The sequence below is a fragment of the Tenrec ecaudatus genome, chromosome 2, assembly GCF_050624435.1.
Source record: "Tenrec ecaudatus isolate mTenEca1 chromosome 2, mTenEca1.hap1, whole genome shotgun sequence".
NCBI lineage: Eukaryota > Metazoa > Chordata > Mammalia > Afrosoricida > Tenrecidae > Tenrec > Tenrec ecaudatus.
This window is the reverse complement of record NC_134531.1, coordinates 253,915,268-253,931,480: the sequence shown is the minus strand read 5'-3', so window position 1 is coordinate 253,931,480 and position 16,213 is coordinate 253,915,268. Positions and strand designations below refer to the sequence as shown.

Below are 16,213 nucleotides of genomic sequence, written 5' to 3'. Positions count from 1 at the left end.
ACATGCATGTATGTGATACTGACAGAAAATCTTTTTCATAGGCTAATTTTTTGTGCTCCTCTCGGGGTATTATTTGTGACATAAAAATGTGACACTGTGCGCAGTCCAAATGGGTCTTGGTCAGGGAAATTGTTGAGGGATATCCCGGCATCTTCAGACGTCTATCCCTGTTTGCCTTGTTTGATAAAAGGCAGGCACTGCTACCCTGATCCAGGGACCGTCAACACAGCTGGAAACTCATCAGACTCTGTAAGAGTGAAGCAGTCGGCCACGTGTCCCAGCTGAGCCTTCTGTTAGCCTGTTACAAATTGCCATGTCAATTACCAGGAGCCAGCACAGTCTATGGAGAAGAAGCAGACACATTTTAGATAATAGTTTCTGACAGACACCAATCCCTTCTACCACTGTATGGAAATTATTGTTGCAGTCATTTTTGTAGCTTTCACTCTATTTTAATTTTCTTCTTACGTTCTTAAATAAGGGTATCACCTTGTCTAGCTCTTCTCCACAAGGATGACACCTAACAACTCTCATAAAACCAAACTGTTACAAAATCCTCGTGAGTTAATTATCACCCCTTCATATCCTACAACAACAAACCTCAATTAGTCTCTTAGACAAAGCATCCCCTATGCTGGTGGCTCCTTGTCAAGTCTTAATTAAGGAAGCAGAAAATACCTATAAAGCAAAACTCACAAAAGAAAGGCATACAAAGATAAAGGTTAATGCGGGTTTCCTCACGCTCCCCTTAAAATACAGCTTTCAAAGATCACAGATCTGTGAAGTGGAGCTCCATTCTCTGACATAAGGCATTGTGCTAGGTTCTGCAAACCTCCAGGGGGCGGGAGGGGGCATGGTCGCTGCTGTCTCCAGGAGCTAAGCTCAGCCAGCTGAGAGACTGTACGTGTTTGAGAATCTTCCAGGTCAAGGAAAGCATGGAAGGCGGTCAGAGGTGAGGACGGGGAGGCCAGCAAGGACTTGAGGAGCCTCTGTGCCATGGCGGTGAGAGCCACCAGAAAGTCAGACTCTGTGGAGGGTGCCGAGCGGATGGGAGGCAGAGCGAGGGTGCCACTAGCAGGCAGTTGCAGAAGTCAAACTGAGAAACAAATCATTCGGATGAAGCATTTAAAACCAGACAGATTTAAAGCACAGGACGATTGGCATTACTTCAGTTAGATTTACGTCAGAGGGAATACGGGAGACGGAACTACTTCCAGAAATCAGACGGGAAGACGCTGGGAGAAGAGCTGTTCGTTGTGCAGGGCAGAAATCTGAAAGGAGCAGGTTTTGTCTCGTGCAAAGGACGTCGTTGGTTCTTGTTGACACTGCAAGTCACGCATGCAGTCGGCCACGGTACAGCCGTCTGTGACTACGGCGAGAAGTCGGAGCTGCGGGTATGGGAGTCAAAGCATAAAGTGTCCAGAGTATGAGATCGCATGAAAGAGCAGTCAGCAGACCTCCGGATCTGATTCTGGACAGACAGGTCACGCGTGTGTCTGGAGACATGATCGGTATTTTTTCAGAAAGTTATTGACCCTATCTACTCACCAGTTTGAGCTTTGGTTTCCTCGTCTATGCCAAAACACGCACACACACGTTGCATTGATGCACTAGAGCTGTCTCATGGGGTTGCCAGGGCTACCGTCTTTATAGGAGTAGACAGGAAGTACCTTAGTTACACAGGACGGCTGACAGTTTCCTTTTGGTCAGCAGCTGAGTGCTGAATCACTAGGACACCAGAGATGTTTCCTTCCCGTCCCTTAGATGCTTGCCGGGTAGCTTATTTCTGCTTCAGCTTGGACATGCCTCCAGGAAAGAACAATCGCTAGAAAAGAGAAACGTGTCTGGTAAGTAGAAAGTGAGCAAAATGAGGAAAACCCTCCAAAAGACCCCACAGACCCCACCGTGGGCTCAAACCACTGGCCCCTGTTTCATCGTGTTCCACTGAAGGCCACATTGAGTCAGAGCCAGCCTTCCAGCAACTGCTAGCAAGGGCATTGTTCAGCATGGTCATCACCTCCACCGAGACCATCTCTTACTCGGATTGCTTCAGGCCTCTTGCTGGCCTCCCCGCGTGCCGCCAATGCCCACTTTCCACAGCCACCGGTGATCATTCCAAAAGGCAACCGAATGTGCTCTTACTTCACAAAACGCTTTCTCCTCAGGATAAAGCGCAAGTTTTCAGCAGAACCTTTCCTAACCTCAAGAAGTAGCTTTCTCTTTTTCTTTTTGGTTTAAAAATCTTACCATTTCTCTCTTTGAAGGCTAGGCTAGCCTCACCAGCTTACTCTCATTTCCTGATGAGATCACATCTCTTCTCACCCATCAACCCATTTGACACTGTTATCTTATAGTTTCCTTTAAGATTCAGCTCACCCAATTGCCCCTCCTCCCAGAAGAATTTACTTGAGAGGCCTGCACTGAAGCTGCAGCTAGGGGAGAGGAGCATGTTCGATCAGAGCAAATGGGAGCAAAAGAAGGGGGAGGAAGAGAGAGTGGAGCACACCCTGGCCCATCAGGCCTGGAGGACAATATTCCCACTCGGAACAGTCAATAGACAGAGTGGACAATATGGCTGATCCCACTACGAGACACACAGTCCCTTGATGGCCCAGGGCCCTAAGGGGGACAACACTGGAGACTCAGGGCCAGGACTGGCCCAGACTGACCCTGTGACACTGAGGCAAACCACTAAAAGCATGCGGCAGAGCAACCATGGGAGCAGAGCAAGGAGCCCCCGAGGGAGTACAAAGGACAGATTCTGGGGCCAAAGCATGGTACCCCATTGGACCTCACTGAAGGACACGCCTGGAGATCAAATATCTGACCTTGATCTATTTATAGGTTTTTCTTTCTTTTTAATTTTTTTTCTTTTAATTAATTTATTCTTCTATGGGTAATTGGTTTCCTCTTTTGTTGTCATAGCTGTGTTCTCACTCATTGCCTATCTTGCTATGACTCGATTTTTGGTGCATATTATTATCTCTACAGATCTATCTAGATAAAATAGACTGGATGAATAGTCTGGAGGAGAAAACAACAGGACCAATGGTTCCAGGGGGACACGGGAGAGGGGCAAGAGGGGGCAAGAAAGTGGCGCTGACAAACCCAGGGACAAGGGAGCAATAAGTGATCCAAAATCAGTAGCAAGGAGGATGTGAGTGGCCTGGTAGGGATTCAGCAAGGGCAAGGTAACAGAGAAATTACTGAAACCCAAATGAAGGCTGAGCATGCTAAGAGGACAAGAGGAAAGTAAAAGGAAATAGAGGAAAGAACTAGGTGACAAAAGGTATTTATAGAGACCTACAGACTGGAATGTACATATGTAAATATATTTCTATGAGTGTAGGGAAACAGATCTATGTGCATATATTTATAGGTTTAGTATTAAGGCAGTAGATGGACACTGGGCCTCCACTCAAGCACTTACTCAATGCAAGAACACTTTGTTCTATTAAATTGGCGTTCCAGGATGCACACCTTCGCAACACTATTGCTGAAGAAAACTGTGCGCATAAGCAAATGTGGTGAAGAAAGCTGACGGTGCCCAGCTATCAAAAGATATAGCATCTAGGGTGTTAAAGGCTTGAAAATAAACAAGCGGCCATCTAGCTGAGAAGCATCAAAGCCCACATGGAAGATGCACACCAGCTTGGCTGACCATGAGGTGTAGAAGGGACCAGTTATTAGACATCAAACAACTAAAAATTATATCAGTGGGTGCCCACCTACCTGATACGATCACTGAATACAAATGTGTGCATAAGCAAATATGGCAGAGGAAGCTAATGGTGCCCGGCTATCAAAAGATATAGCGTCTGGGGTCTTAACGGCTTGAAGATAAAGAAGCGGCCATCTAGCTGAGAAGCATCAAAGCCCACATGGAAGAAGCACACCAGCCTGTCTGACCACAAGGTGCAAAGGGACCAGTTATCAGACATCAAAGAACTAAAAATCATATCAGTGGGTGCTCACCTCCCTGATATGATCAATGAAGACAAACGTGTGCATAAGCAAATGTGGTGAAGAAAGCTGATGGTGCCCAGCTATCGGGATCTTAAAGGATTGAATGTAAACAAGCAGCCATCTAGTTCAAAAGCAACAAAGCCCACATGGAAGAAACGCACCAGCCTGTGTGACCACGAGCTGTCGAAGGGATCAGGTATCAAGCATCAAAGAACATAAAAGCATATCATTGAAAATGTGGGTGAGTGCAGAGTGGAGACTCAAAGTCCATTGGTAGCCAACCGGACACCCCTTACTGAAGGGTTGTGGGGAGATGAACCAGTCAGGGTGCAGGGTAGCAACAATGAAACATATAACTTTCCTCTAGCTCTTAAATGCTTCCTCCCCCCGACTATCATGATCCTAATTCTACCTTACAAATCTGGCAAGATCAGAGGGTGTACATAAGTACAGATGGCAACGGGAAACACAGGGAATCCAGGACAGATGACTCCTCCAGGACCAGTGGTGAGAGTGGCGATGCCTGGAGGGTGGAGAGAATGTGGGGTGGTAAGGGGGAACTGATTACAAGAATCTATGTATAGCCTCCTCCCTGGGGGATGGACATCAGAGAAGAAGGCGGGGGGAGACATCGGACAGTGTAATATATGACTAAATAATTTGTGAATGATGAAGGGTTCATGAGGTAGGGGGAGTGGGGAGGGAGGGGGGAAATGAGCAGCAGATATTAAGGGCTCAAGTAGAAGGCAAATGTTTTGAGAATGATGATGGCAACAAATGTACATATATGTTCTTGACACATGGATGGATGGATGGATGGATGGATGGATGGATGGATGGATGGATGGATGGATGGATGGATTGTGATAAGAATTGTACAAACCCCCAATAAAATGATTTTTTTTTAAAGATTCAGCTCACCTTCTCTGAGAAGCTTTCCCTGACACTCCAAGATTGAGTTTGGTACCCATCCTGCATACAGCCATAGCATGCCTGAAATGGACACCTTCACTGAAGTATATGAGCATATTTCTGAAAGAGGGAGATGTGAAAGCAGTGACCATTCAGTGGCATGATTCTCGCCTTCCCCTCAGGGGACCCTGGTCCACGCACAGCCACCCGCCTCTCGTCGTTGTAGGCTTGGGTGTTGCTATGATGCCAAACAAGTTGCAACAAAGCTTCCAGACTAAGACACACCAGGAGCATCTACCTCCAAACATCAGCCAGTGAAAATCCTCAGGACCACAAAGGAATAATCCACAATGCATCCTAGAAATTGACTGGCTTGGGCAATTAGGAATGAAGCCGTATGAATCCGGGACTGAGTTCACAGCAGCTAACAAGAAAGACAGAGATCTGTCTCATTTAGTATGCTATCTTGTAAACAGAATGGTCAATGGTACACTTGAAATGATTAGAAGCAGTAAAAGTATGTGAACCTAATTGCCAAAATCTCTTCTCTGGCTGCTCTTAAATCAGAATTTTAATTATGTGACCTTGAGCAAGTGACACTTCTCTGAAATGGGGATGACAGCGGTACTGTCTCAAAGGGAATTCAAAGAGTTAATACATGTAAGTCACTTTAGAACTGACCCTTAAAATCACTCAAGTGTTCTCAAGTTTGCTGGCTATGACCATTGTTGTCACTGTTGTTATCTTGTTGGTTCCATTGCCCTATAAATGGAGTTCATAGTTTCTGACACTAGGGCCCAGGATTAATTTCACAAGGCCCAAAGTATGAAATAAAGAATTAAGGAAACTTAAAAGCGAGAAGTCAGTCTAAATCAAAGTCTCCTTATCCTCCCTCTGATCCTCTGCATCCACAAAGAAACGTGCTGTAACTGGGTACTTGGTGGATTCCTTATGGGTCAGATTTTCAGGTGAAAGACACTATTCTCTTGTCATTCCCTTCGTTTATACAGCAACCATGAGGGCAGCATCGTCACGAGGGAATGAAAAACCTTTTAGACCCAAACCATCTGAATTTAGGATTCAACTATTCACAGGAGTTGTCTAGAAAAACTGCTTCCCAGCAGTAAAGGGTCTTGGGGCCTGTGGGAAATACTAACCCTTCTGTGCAGGAGAAAAAACCAACAGCCTGATGGAAAGCTGAGGTTGGGTGAAGTCCTTTGCTCTTAGGGAAGGGCGAGCCCCAAGTCTCACCTGCCACATTGCTCTGGTAAACCAGAAAGAGGTTATAGGTACGTTCTTTTTTTAAAAAAAAAATCATTTTATTAGGGGCTCACAACTCATCATAATCCATACATGCATCAATTCTATAAAGCACATTTGTACATTCATTACCTTCATAATTCTCAAAACATTTGCTCTCCACTTAAGCCCCTGGCGTCTGCTCCTCATCCCCCCCTCCCCACTCCCCACTCCCTCATGAACCCTTGATAATCTATAAATTATTATTTTTCCATATCTTACACTGTCCAACATCTCCCTTCACCTACTTTTCTGTTGTCTGTCCCCCAGGGAGGAGGTTATATGTAGATCCCTGTAATTGGTTCCCCTTTCTACACCACCCTCCTTCCACCCTCCCAGTATTGCCATTCACACCACTGTCCTGAGGGATCATCCATCCTGGATTCCCTGTACTTCCAGCCCCTATCTGTACCAGTGTACAACCTCTTGTCTTGCCGGATTTGTAAGGTATAATCGGGGTCAAGGTAGTGGAACTGGAGGAAAGTTGTATGTTTAGGAACTGGAGGAAAGTTATATGTTTCATCATTGCTACACTGTACCCTGACTAGCTCATCTCCTCCCTGCAAACCTCCATAAGGGGATGTCCAGTTGCCAACAGATGGGCTTTGGGACCCCAATCCACACTCCCCCTCATTCACAATGATACGATTTTTTTGTTTTTGATGCCTGATCCCTGATCCCTTTGACACCTCATGATCACATAGGCTGTTATGCTTCTTCCATGTGGGCTTTCTTGCTTTTGAGCTAGATGGCTGCTTATTTACCTTCAAGCTTTTAGGACTCCACCTGCTATATCTTTTGATACCTGGCACCACCAGCTTTCTTCACCACATTTGCTTACACACCCGTTTGTCTTCGGCAAAAATATAGGGGAGGTGAGCACACAATGATATAATTTTTTGTTCTTTGATGCCTGATAACTGATCCTTTTGGCACCTTGTGATCACACAGGCTGATGTGCTTCTTCTATGTGGCTTTGTTGCTTCTGAGCCAGATGGCCATTTGTTTACCTTCAAGTCTTTATGACTCTAGACGCTATATCTTTTGATAGCCGGGCTCCAACAGCTTTCTTCACCACATTTGCTTGTGTACCCACTTTGTCTTCAGCAATCGTGTTGGGAAGGTGAGCATCATGGAATACCAGTTTAATAGAACAAAGTATTCTTGCATTGAGAGAGTAGTTGAGTAGAGGCCCAATGTCTATCTGCTATATGGGTAAGTTCTTAGGCAATTGCGTTTGTTGTACCAATTTTTTTTAATAAGAATCAATTGTTTTATATTTCCTTTACTAGGGTTTCCAATGCTGTTTTAATTATAGTTTTAAGAGTTTGGGGGTAGTTTCAGACTCAAAAAACTGTTCCTCTTTTAAAATATATCCAAAGACTTATTCTAATACTGTTTGTTCAGGGACAATAACATTTTTCCACAATAATAATGAGCATTTATTGAACACTTTTTATGTTTTTATGCATGGAATAAACATTTACAAGTATTACTTAATGTAATCCTCACAGCATTCTATGAAAAGAGCACTATTAATAAAAGAAAGTGATAGTATTTCAAAACATACAAAATCGTTCTTTAAATGTAACAATGGTAAGATCATTTTATCATGCAACTACAAAGTTTGCATCACAAACTTAAAGCAGAGAAGATATTTTTGACTCAGAGAAATTAAAATTATCCATTCAGTATCTTCATAAGTTATTTAACACAATTTTATTAAAGAATTTTAAGTCGTATAACTCCCAATCAGTATTGGTGTTTGTATATTCTTAGAAATGTAAAGCAACACAGAGAGATGATTTGCTTTACAGCCATTTCAAATGGATTAAAGGAGTAAGACGTAATGTCACCATGTTAAACACAATGTTTAATAATCTAACTGTTGTGCAACCATTACTTTGAATAATGCAGATGCAGGAGGAACACAACATCTAAATAACAAGTTCTAAGGTGGTAGATGACAAAAACATCTTTAAGGTATGCAGGTCCTCACTAAGTGATGAGAATGAAAAACCTAGAGGCGGGGTTTCTACCTTCAAATGTGTATAACTTTAGAGGAGATATAAATGAAGGTATTGCAGTATAATATAATAGATGCGATCATGGAAATGTGTACAAGACTCAGAAGCATTCAGAAGTGACTGTGCTCAATGTGGCAAAGAAAGCTGATGGTGACCGGCTATCAAAAGATATAGTGTCTGGGGTCTTAAAGGCTTGAAGGTAAACAAGTGGCCATCTAGCTCAGAAGCAACAAAGCCCACTTGGAGGAAGCATAGCAGCCTGTGCAATCACGAGGTGTCGACATGATCAGGTATCAGGCATCATCAGAACAAAAAATCCTATCATTGTGAAACGTGGGGGAGTGCAGATAGGAGACCCAAATCCTATTTTTTAGGCCACTGGACATCCCCTTACAGAAGGGTCTCAGGGAGGAGATGAGCCAATCAGGGTGCAATGTAGCAACAATGAAATATACAACTTTCCTCTAGTTCCTAAATGCTTCCTCCCCCACCCCCACCCCCACCCTTCCACTATCATGATCCCAATTCTACCTTTCAAATCTGGCTAGACCAGAGGGTGTACACTGGTACAGATAGAAACTGGAAACACAGGGAATCCAGGGTGGATGATCCCTTCAGGACCAGTTGAGTGAGTGGCAATACTGGGAGGGTAGAAGGAGGGTAGGTTGGAAAGGGGGGGACAGATTACAAGGATCTACATATAACCTCCTCCCTGGGGGATGGAGAGCAGAAAAGTGGGGAAGGAAGATGTCAGACAGTGCAAGATAGGACAAAATAATAATTTATAAATTATCAAGGGTTCATGAGGGAGGAGGAGCAGGGAGGGAGGGGGAAAATCAAGGAGCTGATGCCAGGAGCTTAAGTTGAGAGCAACTGTTCTGAGAATGATAAGGGCAATGAATGTGCAAATGTGCTTTACACAATTGATGTATGTATGGATTGTGATAAGAGCTGTATGTGTCCCTAATAAAATGATAAAGAAAGAAAGAAATGACTGTGCTCAATCAGAGATTATACTGTACAAACTATAAATATATTTTGAGTTTTTTTTAATCATTTTATTGGGGGCTCGTACAACTCTTATCACAATTCATACATCCATCCATTGTGTCAAGCACATTTGTACATATGTTGCCATTATCGTTTTCAAAGCACATTCTTTCTTTCTTCCCTTTTTAAAATACTTTTATTGGGGGCTCGTACAACTCTTATCACAATCCGTACATTCCTCCAGTGTGTCAAGCACATTTGCACATATGCCGCCATCATCATTCTCAAAGATTTCTCTTCTCACTTGAGGAGCTGATGCTCTCCATTTCTTCTCCTTCCCTCCCCCAACCGTCCTCCCTTCCAAACCCTTGATAAGTTATAGATTATTATTTTCATATCTTACATCGTCCTCTGTCACCCCTTCACCCACTTTTCTGTTGTTCATCCCCCTGGGAAGGCGTTCTAGGTTGATCCTTGTGATCAATTCCGCCTTACTCCCCGACCCTCCCCTAATCCTCATGGTATCTCTACTCTCATTTTTGGCCCTGGATTCCCTGTGCTGCAGGCTCTTATCCTGGATTCCCTGTGTTGCAGGCTCTTATCTGTAGCAGTGTGCATGGTCTGGTCTAATCTGATTTTCAAGGGAGAATTGAGGTCTTGAGAGTGGGGAGAAGGAAGCACCAAAGAGCTAGATGAAAGTTATGTGTTTCATCGGTTCTACACTGCACCCTGACTGGCTCATCTCTTCCATGTGACCCCTCTATGAAGGGATGTCCAATTGTCTACAGATGGGCTTTGGGTCTCCACTCCATGCCTCCCTCCATTGACCGTGGGTATTGTTTTATTCTGGGTCCTAGATGCCTGATACCTGATCCTATCGACACCTTATGATCACACAGGCTGGTGTGCTTCTTCCATTGGGCTTTGTTGCTGCTCAGCTAGATAGCTGCTTGTTTATCTTCAAGCCTTTAAGACTCCAGATGCTATATACCCGGGCATCATCAGCTTTTTTCAACACATTTGCTTACACAGCCATTTTGTCTTCAGCAATCATGTCAGGAAGGTGAGCTTCACAGAATGCCAGATTGTTAGAACAAAATCTTCTTGTGTTAAGGGAGTACTTCAGTTGAGACCCAATGTCCATCTGCAACCTTAATTCTCAACATATAGATATGAGTACATAGTTCTATTCCCCTCACATTAGATAATATATTTACATATGTACATGCCTGTATTTAGGCCTATAAACATGTTTTAGCAACAATAATAAACTTAGGATCCAAACAAAAATATTGAATGCCAATTAGAAACTGCTATAACAAAAGATAGCATGGTTAAAGAAAAAGAAGAAAGAAAATTTTCCCTGAAGTCACTTCTGATTCATCTTGACCCTAAAGAGCAGAATAGGACTGTACTGTAGGACTCCCAAGCTCTAATCTTTGAAGAAGTAGATGTCTCATCTTTTTTTCCAACAAAGATGTTGGTGGTCTCAAAGTCCCAACCTGCCACTTAGCAGCTGTTCATGTAAGCACCACATCTTTACAGCTTTGGTTGATTGTAAAACTAAAAAGGAGTATATTATTTCATAAGAACTACCAAGTCGTTGTAGGGAATGGACAGAGGGCAAGTTAGAAACTATATTAAAATTCCAGCTGTGCCACCCAATAATTATATGAATACAAACAAGACTTTAAAGCTCACTGGCTCTAGGTTTTCTCACTTAAGAAATGTTAGGGCTTCCGAGTTGTTTCTGACTCATAACGACCTCGTGCACAACACAACAAAACACCGCAAGGAGCTCTGTCATTCTCACATCATTGTTCCATTTGAGCCCATTTTTGCAGCCTGGCTGATGGTCTTCCTATTTTTTTTGATGTCTTTCTATTTTAACAAGCATGATGTCTTCCTTTCCAAGGACTAGCTTTCCTGATAACATGCTCAAAATAAGTGAAACAAAGTCTTGCCACACTACCTCGCGAGGAACGGTCTGGTTGTACTTTCCCAAAACTACCCTTCTGGCAGTCCATGCGTGCTACTTTTAATCTTCTTCACCAACACCATAGCTCAAATGTGTCGATTTTTCCTTAGTCACTCTCCATGTTTCACAGGCAAATGCGGTGATTGAAAATATCATGGCTGGGTTCAGGTGCACCCAGTCTCCAAAGTAACATCTTGGCTCTTCCCTTTCAACAGGTCTTGTGCAGTAGATTTGCCTGATGGAATATGTACTTTGATTTCCTGACTCCTTCCTCTATAAGCATGGATTGTGGATCCAAGCGATTGCATTATAATGTTCACTGGTCTGGTTGCAAGGATCTGGGTCTTCTTTCCATTGAGTTGTGAACCCTGCCTGTGGTCTTTGATCTTCATCAGCAAGTGCTTCAAGTCTTCAGAAAGCAAAGTCTGGCCATCTGCCTATCACAGGTTATTAATAAGCCTTCTTCCAATCCTGAGGCTGCATTCTTTTTTATATATTCCAATTTCTTGAATTATTTGTTCTCCATATAGAATGCAGTATGCAAGGATACACCTCTGGCCTACACTTCCCCTGATTGTAAACTATGAAATATTCCCATGTTCGTTTTGTATGAAAATCTCTTGTACCATGTACAAGTTCTGTGTGAGCATAAGGAAGTGCTCTGAAATTCCCATTCTTCTCAACATTATCCGTAGGCTTTTATGATCCACACACTTGAATGCTTTTACTTAGTCAATAAAGCACAGTAGGAATCTTCGTCATTATCTGCTTTCAGTCATGATTCACCTGACGTCAGCAATGATACCCATCATGCCACATTGTTTTCTGAATTCAGCTCGAGTTTCTAGCAGCTCTCCATCAATGTGCTGGTCAACCATTGATCAGTAATCTTCAGCAAAATTTTATTTGCGTATGACATTAATGCTGTTGTTTAATAGTTTCCTCATTTTGTTAGGTCACCTTTCTTTGGAATATAAATCTCTTCAATTAGTTGGCCAAGTAGGTGTATTCCTAATTTTTGACCTCGATGATTGAATACTTTGTCGATTTATCGATCCATTTCAATTGGTATTCCATCAATTATTGGAGCCTTGTTTTTAACTTCGATGTAACTTGACCTTTTCCCTTCATTATCTTTCGTTCTTGATCATATGCTATCTCTTGAAATGATTGAACGTCAACAAGTTCATTTTCATACAGTGACTGGGTATCTCTTCCCTCTTCACTCGATGCTTCTGCATCATTCAGTATGGTTCCCAGAGAACCCTGTACTATCGCAGCTTAAAGCTTGAATTGTTCCTTCAGTTCTTTCACCTTGAGATATGAGTGTAGTCTTCCTTTTGGGCATTCTAACTCAGGTCTTTGCACATTTCATTCTAAGGATTTATTTTGTCTTCTCAAGCAATCCCTTGAAATGTTTTTGTCAGCTCTTTTCCTTCATTTCCTCTACTTGTTCTAGATACTCTACCTTCCTGAGCAAGTTTCAGAGTCTCTTCTAAAATAGACTTTGGTCTTTTCTTCCTTTATTAGATAATGTTCTTGATGTCATCCCACACAGTTTATCAGGTCTTCTGTCATTATTATTAAATATGTCAAATATGCTCTTGACATGGTATCGAGATTCCGGTGGTACGTACTCAAGGTCATGTTTTGGTACTCAAGGACTTCTTTTAAATTTCTTCAGCTCCCATCTGAATTTGCATCTCAGAAATATATGGTCAGTTCCACCGTGAGCACTCAGCAGTAGATGCTCAGTTCCACAGGTGTTTCTAATCTTGACCTTCTCCTAAGCTCTTCCCAGAGTTGTAATCATTTTGATCCTGTGTGCTCCATCTGGCAAGAAACGTGGGTATAGTCACAGTTTATGCTGTTGAAAAGGGTATTCGCAATAAAGGAATTATTGATCTTGCAAAATTCTAAACGTCTTATTTCCCAACTACATTTCTTCCTCTTTGTTGCCAACGTTTGCAATCCAATTGATAATGAATATCAATGAATCTTGATTACATAGTTGATCAATTTCAGACTGAAGAACATGGTAGAATTCTTCATTTTCTTTGTCATTAGTTTTAGTGGTTCATGTATAAATCTGAATAGTAGTGTTATTAATTAGACTTCCTTGTGGAAGTCCTTATAATAGAAAGCATTATATTTCAGGATAGATGGTGAAATATTCTTTTTGATAATGATAGTGATGCCATGTTTCTTGAATATGTCACTCCCAGCATTGTAAACCATGTGATTGATTAAAAATGGCAAATGCCAGTCCATTTCAGGTCACTAATGCCTAGAATATCAATTTTTCTGCATTCTTTTCCATTTTAGACAACTTCCAATTTTCCTAAATTCCCTTTTGACCATTCCATGTTCCAATTAGTAATGAATGGATGTCTTCAGTAATTTCGCCCCATTTTGAGTTCTCCCCCCTCAGCAAATGATGGCCCTGAAAGCTTGATTCCATGCATGTCATTATTGTCTTCTCTCCAGTCATATGTTGGGTGTCTTCCAACCTGAGGGCCTCATATTACAGCATTATAGCTGAGAATGCAAGATTTTTCAAAAGGTTTAATGAGTTTTTCAGTGGCTTAGCTCTCAAAAGTGACTATCCTGTCCCTTATTCGTTGTCTGTTCTTAGTCTGGAAGCTCTTCTGAAACCTGTTCACCTTGGGTGACCTTGAAATACCAGTGTCATTGCTTCCAGTATCACAGCAACAGTCAAAACCACCACAGTAAGACAACCTGACAGACAAACAATGGCATTTAGGAAGCAGTGATAATAATCACAACCATGTTGAATTCCTTTAAGGAGTAAAGGTAAACAGCACAAACACCTACTACGTGATAGATAATAAAGGCAGCTATCCCTCCTCAGATTGTAGCTTCGCTCGTCATCTATTTCATTCATGCACTTATAACTAGGTAAATGTGCTAGTTAGGAAGAAGGACGAGGCTTTCTACTTCAGTCTCAGAAACCCACAGGTTCAGTACTACCCTGTCCTATGAGGTTGCTTTGAGTCTGAATCGACTCCGTGGCTGTGAGTGGCCAGTTGACTATAGAATTCTCCTAGGATTGGATTTAAATTTTACTTTCTATAATGGATTTCTGTCCTAGTTGTAGTTATATAATCGTTTGTCAATTTGAGGATTAAGGGTATAGGGGTGGAGTCTAGACTGTCAATGAGATCATAGCCAATGAGGCCTCTGTGTGGGCATGGCCTTCTTCTGAGAATTCTGGGAACTCCTGTATTTTCTTCCTTGAAGGCAGGAGACACTTCTTTCTCCTGCCTACTTCCTGGAAGACATTGCAGCTGACAAGACACATGGAACTAACTAGGGCCCTTACCTGGAGAAGCCACATGGACCTACCCAGCTGCAACCAGACCTCTGAAGCTAGAGAAGCCATGCAGAGATCCCTGCCAGCGCTGAAATGCTCACACAGCCACTGGATCCAAAGACTTTCTACCCACTGGCCCGTGATCGTCCTGCACTCGGCATCATTGCGTGTGTTTTTGTGAGTCCGAAGAGGACTTTATAGATTGTTATCACATATAATATCGGACTTAAAGGCTTGGAATGGACTGGGTTGGGATTCTTTCTTAATGTACAATTATCCTTTATATAAAACTCACTCTTACACACATAGGAGTTTCTATGGATTCGTTTCTCTAGTTTACCCAGACCAACACACTACTTTTCTTATTTACTTTTCAAAACTCTCTACATTAATTTTGGTGCATTACAAGCATTTTATACACATCCTCCTTTACTAAAATCTATAGCAAGATGTCTTTAATTTAAGGTTCATAGGTGATAGCAAAAGCAGTCCAGAAATATATAAACAAGACTCCTGTTCAATGATAAAATAGCAAAAGAATAGAACAATGCAATTGGCCTGACAGGGCAGCAATTACTAGTCACAAAGACACTGATGGAATGGTGAGAAGCCCCCCATTACTAAAATTGCTAAAGCTTAGCCATTAGGAGTTTCTTGATGACATATTATTACTCTTTTTTATAAATTGCCTTGAGTGTAAGTTATGGACATTTAAGAGATATGATCAAACAGTGTCATTTAAATACTAAGTTAAAATGACACCAATGATTCTGAAGAAGAAAGGGGGCTTACAAACCAGTCACTGATTTATACATGTAAAACCAGATTGAAATGACAGATATTTTGTTTAGTATATATCTTATAATTTTCCCAAGGAATTACAGAAATCATATAGTTAGTACTGCAATGTGAGTTCTGTTAGCAGAATTACACTTATGAGGAGGGAGCTGAATTATATCTGTGTTACAGAATTAGTTGCTCATCTCTCCCACTTCAAAAATAGGAATTTCAAACCTTTACCATGGTCTTTTTGCTCAGAAACGTAAGGATAACAGTTCATAAGAAGACTTCTGAACAATCAGAGCCATTTTGATTGTCAATAATATTTTTGAAATAAGCTGTACAAACTCCGATTCGATTTTATTGCATTGTTAGGGAATTCCGTGTGGGTCGTGCCACGACTAGATGAGTGACCCGCTTTATTTTGTATGTGACTTCCTAAGAACCAGGAAAAGTGCTTACTGTCATCTTGCCTTTCTTAGCTGTCATTTGCTCCAGAGATGTCTTTCTCTCGAGCTGCATTGCTCCAGACAGCGGCAACCAGCTTCGCATGGCTGTTTAGACCGCACGCAGTTTTAGTTAAAATTAACAAAAAAATTTTTTAATTATACTCCCATTCATACTAGCCATGTTTTCGGGGTCTGATGGCCACATCTTGGCTGCCATATTGAACAGACAGAGCATTTCCATCGTCACAGAAAATTCTACTGGAGTGGACTACCCAGAGTGTGCTATGGCTGAATGCCCCCTATCGTTCGGTGGGTTTAAGCTGGCCATGGATTGTATTTCAAGGTCTAAAGGACTTTGAACGTTATGAAAGGACGTCCTAGGCAGGTCGTGTCTGACTAACAGGAAGCCAGAAGAAGCAAAGAGGAATGAACTGGGTGTCAAAAAGGGGAGAAGGGGTGGTGACAAGGAAAAAAATAA

At 42.1% G+C, this 16,213-nt stretch overlaps 1 protein-coding gene across 1 annotated transcript in view; it reads left to right on the top strand.

Moving 5' to 3' along the window:
- EPHA6 (EPH receptor A6) overlaps positions 1–16,213 on the top strand; it is a 1,136,602-nt gene that overhangs the window by 1,100,014 nt on the left and 20,375 nt on the right.